This window comes from Benincasa hispida, chromosome 1 (assembly GCF_009727055.1).
Source record: "Benincasa hispida cultivar B227 chromosome 1, ASM972705v1, whole genome shotgun sequence".
Lineage (NCBI taxonomy): Eukaryota > Viridiplantae > Streptophyta > Magnoliopsida > Cucurbitales > Cucurbitaceae > Benincasa > Benincasa hispida.
Genome location: NC_052349.1, coordinates 23629147 through 23638337, shown reverse-complemented (window position 1 = coordinate 23638337; position 9191 = coordinate 23629147). Strand labels below are relative to the sequence as shown.

Below are 9191 nucleotides of genomic sequence, written 5' to 3'. Positions count from 1 at the left end.
AGAAGATCCGGGAAGATTTAAGAGACAAGGGTGAGAGGTGAGTCTCAAGGAAAATCCTTTATATCCCCGTCGTTGAAGCTCTATACCAAGGTCACTTCTACTGGACGGGCAAGCCTGAGAGGGAAGCTCTTCTCTTCATCCATTCCATACGCCGGCAAGGCAAATCCACCATTCAGATCTGTGTCAAGAAGTTGGCACTCTTCTGTATTTGTTTGTATCTCTTTATCATCAATTGTATTCATCTTCTTAGTCTATCATTCCCACCATGTATCAGTTGCTAAATATTAGTATTGAATGTCATGATCATTTCCATCTCCATCTTTCTGTCAATTTCCATTCATCCATAATTCGCTTTCTTCACGATGTTTTCTTAATCCCTTGGTAATTAGCATGAATCTAACAAGTAAATTAATCTGTGTTAAGGAAATAAATATGTTTAGCTAAAGCATGCTATACGGCATCTTCACCTGTGAGAGCAGAAGTGAAGATGCCATTCCTTCTGTCGAGAGAAGGTTGGAAGAATGCGTTAACTAAAGTGAGAAGTACTTCATAGATGGAAGCAACCTTGCGTTCATTATGTTCATCCCTGTTTCACCACAGAGATGTAGGAACATGGCCGATCACCGAGAGGTGTACGCCAAGAGAAAGCGGAATAATAGTCATGTCTTTAACGCAATTAATAACTTGCGATGTTTATATTAGTTATCTTTTCTATTTCTGTTTCATACATAAAGACTTGCTACCGCATAACACGACCTTTGTATAATCTTCAAAGTCAGTCTCAAACTCAGTATCATGTGTCATGTATCCAGCATCTTGTATCATCATAGCTTAGGTTTACTTTTATCGCACTTTATTTTATTATCACAACTTTACTTTACCGCAGCTTTAAATACCTGTATAAACCAATCTTTTATTAATTGAAAAACCCCGATCGCATATATCACGAACGTAATGCATTAACTACGCAATCCCTGTGTTTGACCTCGAATCACTCCGAGAAACTTGCGTTGGAATTATACTTGGTTTTAGCGCAAGGAAACTTGTGACAACACATAGCATACTATAAACATTCCATTAATAATGCATACATCTAGAAGTAGTAACATATATCATAAACTTGCGTTATAATCATCCATGTGTTGTGTGATAAAGAAGATAAGTTAAAGTTTTCGTTACAATATGCAGCTTCTTTCTTGGATGTGGTGCATTCGCTCCTTGTAAGTGCGACAATGATTCTCCTCGTACGAAGTTACAACGGAAGAATCCTCCCCATCATTGAACGAATGGCTTTGACTGCATGAATTCTAAGGTATGGTCACAAGTGTTATTCTACTCGAAGGTTCTTTTCATGTTATCTTTTATGCATTATCCTTTTGAAATTCTCTTTTTTCCGATTTCCTACCTTTTCGTTGCATCTATGATGGTACGTATAATTCACTACAGCCGCTAACTAAACATCGCAAGTCACTTTTTATAGCTTCTTCAAAATTTGACAGTCTAAGTTTTATTATGAATAAACCTCTACTCAAACATTTGTTACCGCATTCCTGTTGAGTTTGTCTTTAGCTTTTTGGAAAGAGCGCTGGTGATGCTTGATTTTATGAAGTGAATTATGGATGATATGCGATGGTGAAATTGCATTGTGCAATCAAGTTTCCTCAGCGGAATCCAAGTGTAAATTCCACTGAGTTTCCTGGTAAGTCCAGGGTCGAACTCAAGGACTTGTGAAAATAGATTGCGATGGTAATTTTTATGAAAACTTTGTGGTAACTAAATAAATAAAGAGTTGTTGTTTTGTTGTTGATTACGTTAATGAAACTAAACAAATGCGGCGGATTTGAGAAAAGTCCGTTGTGTGATAGATGCACTGAGTATTGATGAGGGGAAATTGGAAGTCAATTTTACTCGACAACCAACTTCCCTTGGATGCGGTATGCGATGCATGTTCTTAAGATATGCATTGATAGTCATGCGTTGGAATGAAAAATGCATTAATGAATGTATGAGATGACCATGTGTCCTGCCACAAGTTTTCTTGGGCTAGAACCAAGTATAATTCCAACGCAAGTTTCTCGGGTAATCCGAGGTCGAACACAGGGACTTGTACCTATATGTTTGCGGTGATTGTGCATGCGGCGATTGAATAAAAGAATGGAGGGGATATTGCTACGTTAATCCTACTCCTACTCCTATCTAACAGACAACGCAATGAGAATATGCATGAAAGGTAGAGATGCGACAAACCTTGACATGGAATAAATGTATGGGAAAATAGATAAAATGCGGAGATAAATTCATTGCAATACTTAAGAGTGACCGCAAGGGCAACCCTAGTCAACGCAAACTAATGCGATCATGCAACACTCATATAATAGTAAACCACCTCTCGGTGCGAATGCTACGGCTTCTAATGCTAGAACGCATGCGATGTATGTGCAGAGGTGTCTATAGGGTCTACACATAAGCCTCTAATTCTTGTCTATGCGATGATACACAAATAAGGCGACCACATATCATCATTCCTATTCCTAGGATGCATGCGATGCAGTGTTGATAAATAGAGCTTATCTCTAAGTCCCTATCTCTTACTTATGCCGATCTAATCTCACTCTCTCGAGTCTAGATTCTAACCTAACTCTCTTTAGTCATTAGGTTCTTTCTTTAGAGTCTCTCTCGAGTAGCTCTAAAGGAGTGTTGGGCACAACATAAAGCAAGACAAACACATGAACTTAGTTGATGCAAGGTTGTACTATCCCTAGTGAAAAACGCATACCTTGCTTAATGCGTCCAACCACTTACCCTCCTGGGTAGTTGATTGTTGCCGACTTTACTCATAGACAAGCAATGCGTTAGCCTATAGACAGGCATTGCAGCAGCTTCACACTGAGCAAATAAGGTTACTCACACACACGCGCAATACACACCTCTCGATGGGTTGCTACATGCTTCATATTCCTAATCCACATGACCAAGTATGCAATACCCAAGCACTCCCACTAAGTGTTGCAATGAAAGTAAAGATGCTAAGCAAGAAGATGGAGATGGAATTGAAGGAACAGAGAAATGCATTGAAAATAGATTGTATTAATTCCTTAATTCAAAATGTCATACAATACAATATAGGAAAAGAAAGGAAAAAAAAATGACCGGCTGGAAACAAAGCTTTGCTTCTAGCTGATGTGCGTCAAGGCTGCCGGTGGTGCCATGAATGGACGGAGGAGCTGACTCTCTCGAGATCTAACTCCAGTCGAAGGTTCCGGTCGTCACTCAGAATGGATGAAGGAGGTGAAGAACTCTCAGGCGTCTTCTCACGCAATCTATCTAGATCGCGGGGAAAATCCCCGATTGAGTGTTAATCTTCGGATTATTGAATTTCAGCTCTTCGGCCTCTATTTATAGAGCTTGGGTCACTAACAATATTAATTGGACTGCTCTGAGTCTAACGTTCGACGCGTGAGTCCTTTTCTGAACCTCTGCCACTAACGGTGTGGTAGGTGAAATGTCAATATCGTCTTTGGATTTTCTCGAGGTAGATACATTGATGCGTTCATTCCACCTAACTTGTGTTGATCCCATTAGTTGCATTGTCGCACAGCTGCAATCATTCAATGATCGTATTCGCTTGACGAGCGCGACTCCCATGCGATGGACGCATACAGCTGATTACCGTAACATCCATGCGTTGATCGATGCGTTTGCCCTTACGATGGAGTGTTTTGCATTCATTTCCAACATTAGCTACAAAGATAGAACATTAAACGCATAATTAACGCAAAATAACGGGTTAGCTGAGATTCATCATGCTGATCGACGCAAGCTCATATTTTTGTGAATTCCTATCATGATCGACGCATATTCTGCCTAATAACCTTCATAATTCAAAGTAAATGGCCTAAGATGATATGCATTTCTGCATGTCATCAAGTATGCGAATGAACGGGTTGAGAAGGTCTCTAGCTAGCGTTACTTGGGCATGCGTCGAACTATGCGATCATGCTACAACCATGCACAACAAGTCATTTTCCAATGTAAATGCGATGCTCCTAAGTCTAAGACACATGTGTTGAATGCAAAAGTCTCCATAGAGCTTATTCCTAAGTCTCTACTGTTGTCCTATTGGATGATGCAAGATGTATAAAGGCAAGGTGACCGCACACAATCATATCCTATCTCTAGGATGCATGCGATGCGTTAATAGAAAACAGTGCTTATTCCTAAGCTTCTATCTCTTGATTATGCGTTCTAATTTGACTCTCCCGAGCCTAGATTCTAACCTGACCTTCCCAAGCCTAGATCCTGTCCTTAGACTACCCTCCCAAGTATCTCTAATGGACGAATGAAGCATACATAATACAAGATAATCGCATAGAATGAAGATTCCCTAATTGTGCTAGCTAAATGCTTCTCAACCCATTCAACTAATTTAGCTACTCATGCGTAAATAATAGAGAGTGAATAGATATAGAGAAGTAGATTCCATTTCGATAAATGAGTAGAGTACAAAATAACAATGGAAGTTAAAGGTAGAGAGCTTGGTAGCAATTCCTTGCTGACCGAGGCTTTTACACTGTAAATCTCTATTCGGTTCCAAAGATGTTCCCACTTCCGCAGGTGTCAGCCCTCTCTCTATCCTTGAAGCTTTTGGCACTCTCCCGAGCTTACCGAAACAATTTGTCAGCACAACCTCCTCTCTCGCGTCTGCCTTAAAACGAAAGAAAACTATGAACAAAGACGTGTGAACTGATTAACTGATCAACCCATTTTCTGAAGGATGCCCTTAGTATTTATAGAGCATCCAGGGTGAAAGTCGGCTTCTCTCTCATGATTATACAGATGGGACGACTTTAATTCTTGACTGATGCGCCGAATATTTGTCACCGAAAAGCTGAATGTACTTGTGACCGTATCGATTGTCAAGTTAATTCAGATTCGACTATCATCAGCTTTCTATCCCATCGTGATTAATTATGCTTTTCACCCAGATGCGCCCACCAAGTTGCGTTGACTAAGTTGCAACAATCCTTCTTTAGCAAATGTTTGCGAACACGATCACCATAAGGCCTTGCGGTGATGCTGCGCTTAACCAATGATTTCCTACGACCGCAATTTCTGCCTTGCGTCATTGCATATTCTGCACAAAAATACAAAAATCAACTGTTCTAATGTGATGAATGCATGCGACCGCAATATTATGAAATTGATGCTTAATGGACACAATTTAACATGTTTTATCAACACAAGCCAACATTGTTTAAGAACTTAGCACTATGATAACGTGCATTTCTGCCCGTTATCACACCCCCAAATTTAAACAATGCTTGTCCTCAAGCATAAGCTAAAGACTTCCTTTAGCAAGTTAACCACACTGCTCTTTTTCTAGATTTCTCAAGGATACTTCGTTCAAATCCTATATATCAAAATTTCCTCAAGTCTTATTCAAGTTTTCTTTTAAAATATTTCTAAGACCTAGGGACCACAAGCTTAACCTTAAAAAAAACTTTACTAACTTCCGAGACATCGCATGATTTATTTCAAAGATTTTTTTTTCACCGGGGTGTCAAATGATTTTATCCTTGCATATTTCTTAACATTGTTATTTTTTTTTCTAACCTTGCGCTGATCTAAGTTCCTTGCCTTCATTTTGGCTTGTCTCCATGTGTGTCATGCGAACATCCAACTATGAGCGTTGCGCTCTTTCTCAGACTAAACTCATACCTACTTGGCAGTGGAGTTGCGATCATTTATTTACGCGTTGATCCTGGTGACATAATTTTGTTTTGGCTTACCGCCACGTGTGTCATGCAGAAAGCCAACTACGGTTAAGTGCCTTTCACAACTTGACTCTTATCAACATAGGTTTCTCCATTGCGTTGACAGTGGAGCTGTTATTCTAAAAAAAAAAATATATATATCTTTCTTTTTTTTTTAGACAAAATAGCAAGGTCGAAAATAAATACCTCACCCCCAAATTTAAAATACAGTAATGTCCTCATTGCCAAAAAGATTGAGATAAGTCATGCGATGTTCGTAGAAAGCTTCGTAAAGAGAGTTTAATAGAAAGCTAGGAAACCCCTAACTTCTAGAAATATTTCATGAGGTGACTATCTTAAAATTAAGTTGACTCTAGTATATATGAAAGACATAGAAGCATATTTTTCATCACTCAAATTATACTTGGCAAAGAAACAACATGCGGTAACTTACTAAATTTATCTATGTCAAATGATTGCGGTAATTAAAGAGGATGCAGTGATAAAACTTTTAAAACTAGCATGCGATGCGATAACGCAAAATTTGAAATAAAGATAAGGAAGAATACACCCCCCAAATTTGCGTTGTCGCCTGCATTGTGTATTGATGCATCCATCTTTGTGGCGATCTCTCTTCTTTGGATTGCGGTGATGGAATAAAATAAGTTGCTTCCTCGTGTAACACTTCCGTAATCCAGCGCCTCGATCGTTGCAAGAAAAAAACAGAGAGAGGGTCAAATTATTTTAAACAAAACAATATATTTATTTATTTATTATTATTATTATTTTTAGAGAAGTAAGAATGATGCTGATAACAAAAAGGTAATTGCGATAATGAATAACGAGATGATAAAAGTTCATGAAGTAATTGATGCAGGAAAAAGGATATTCAAAAGGATTGCGTCCTTGATGAGGTTGAATCATATAACTCAGGGACCACTTATTCCAGGCTAGGTTGTTCACGTCCATGGTGGCTTTTCTCTCTTTTCTTTGTCCTCTTGGATCTTTACTGCCTTAATCCGGATTTTCTCCTTATGAATGCTCATTACAATTTCCCCCTTGAGCACATCAATTTGAGCACGACTGGTTGAAAGGAAAGGTTGTCCCAATATGATGGGCGCATCTTTGTCCGCTTTATAATCCAAAATGAGGAAGTCTGCTAGCAGGATGAATTTATCGATTGAAATTACGACATTTTTCAACTCTCCTTCAGGGTGTATTCGGGTTCTGTTAGCGAGCAGGGGAGTTTCCTTTGTGGGTGTAAGTGTGCTGGCATTCAATTTTTTGAAGATTGATAGCAGCATTATGTTTATACTTGCCCCAAGATCGCATAGTGTTTGGCCACTGTAGGTCCCTCCGATAGAGCATGGTATCATGAAGATTCTTGGGTCGCCCATTTTAGGTGGTATCATAGCATTTTGCACTGCAGCCACTATTGCGATCTTTTCTTCCTCATTTTGTTCCTCTTTCAATCTTTGCGGAGTTACTGGTGGTTGAACTTCTTTTTCCTCAAGATCTAAAGGCTTAAGGATGGACGCAACTTCAGTGTCTATTTTCTCGGGCTTCTTCAAACTATAGGTCAATGGGTCCTCAGTTGTCACCGCATTCAAGTTGATCGCAATGGGCTTCTCCCCTACTTCCGTAGTCATGTTGTCGCTTAGCAAGGAGACTGCTAAGCACTGTTCCTTCTCGTTACCCTCAGCATTGCAAGAGAGCTCAGCTGAGCTCGGCAACGCTCATTGCGGTCTATTTTTCAGCTCGCTCGCAATTTGTTCCATTTGAATTTCGAGATTTCTAATGAATGTAGCTTGATTATGAAGCACTGATTCATTTTTCTCAATATATTGCTTCAACAAGCTCTCTAAAGACGAAGATTGGGTGTTTCTGAGCTGCTAGCTTGGCTATGTGCTAGACCGTTGTTTTTCGGGAAAAACCCAGGTGGCCCTCCTTTTTGTGCCACAGGTTGAAAGCTTTGTTGTTGATTTTTTCACGCAAAATTTGGGTGGTTTCGCCACCTAGGGTTATTGTATCAGAATAGAGATTATTTCTCATGAAGCATACCGATTGCGGATTTGTTGGGCATTTTTCCATCGGGTGAGCATCTCTGCAGATGACACAACTTGCGGTCGTTTGAGTAATTGCACTAACCTGCCCTTTCTTCGCTCTGACATTATTAATTGTGATGCCTTGTATCAAACTCATCATCGCAGTCATTTGATTTTGCAAGGATGCGATGGCCCCGTTGTTTGCATCATTATCTTTTATTCTTAATCTCTGAGCGCTTTCCCGCCAATCCTCGTGATTTTTGGAAATGCGATCAAGTATACTCTTTTCCTTCACATAAGTTTTGTCGAGCAGACCACCAGCCACTGCCACATTGGCAGCGGTCTGCGAAGAGGGATTCAGTCCTTGGTAGAAAATCTCCATTTGTAGGCAGTCTGGTAAGCTATTATGTGGACAGTCTCTTACCAACCGCTTGAACCTCGCCCAAGCATCACTGAGCGATTCGTCATCTTCCTGTTCAAAATTTGTTATTAATTTCCGTCTCCTAGCATTCTCAATTGGTGGGAAATACTTCTTCATAAACTTTTCCACCGCCTGTTCCCACGAAGTTATCTCCACCGGTTCGAGAGAATATGCCCATTTTCTTGCTTGATCGCATAAGGAAAATGGGAACAGAGTGAGTCAAACTTCCTTGGTTGATATTCGGGAACACAAAAGTGTTGCAGATTTCTATAAAGCTCCGGAGGTGGGCGTGCGGGTCTTTGCCACGCCTTTCTCCAAACTACCCATAGCCTGCATCATCTGCAGCATTATCGGCTTCATTTCAAACCTTGATCCTAGACTATGAACAAAAACGCTGGCCTCATGATTCCTGGGGAGAAATCGTAGAGGTTGGGTGACGCATAGTCCCAAATGGGTCTATTGCGGTCATTCGTCAGAAGGATGGGGTTGGCCATTATATTATTCGTGTTAGCGGCCCTTGCATCCGGTTGTTCCGCCATTCTTAGTTTCTCTCTTCTTGTTGTTGGCGGTCTCTTAATCTTCTTTTGAATGTCCTCTCAATCTCCAGGTCGTAATTCGCCAGAGATTGAGAGTCTGCAAAGAAATTAGAAAAATTACCGTTAGCACACTATTTTGTCGAAGTCCCCAGCAACGGTGACAAAAACTTGATGCTTGATTTTATGAAGTGAATTATGGATGATATGCGATGGTGAAATTGTATTGTGCACTCAAGTTTCCTCAGCGGAATCCAAGTTTCCACTGAGTTTCCGGTTAAGTCCAGGGTTGAACTCAGGGACTTGTGAAAATAGATTGCGATGGTAATTTTTATGAAAACTTTGTGGTAACCAAATAAATAAAGAGTTGTTGTTTTGTTGTTGATCACATTAATGAAAATAAACAAATGCGGCGAATTTGAGAAAAGTCAGTTGTATG

The 9191-nt window shown here is 40.0% G+C and overlaps 1 non-coding gene across 1 annotated transcript; it reads left to right on the top strand.

The window, feature by feature from the left end:
• Positions 1–8196: 8196 nt before the first annotated feature.
• LOC120070455 lies at positions 8197–8300 on the top strand. The gene has a single exon (XR_005479951.1). It is a non-coding gene; the product is annotated as a small nucleolar RNA R71 (small nucleolar RNA).
• The last annotated feature ends 891 nt before the right edge of the window (positions 8301–9191 follow it).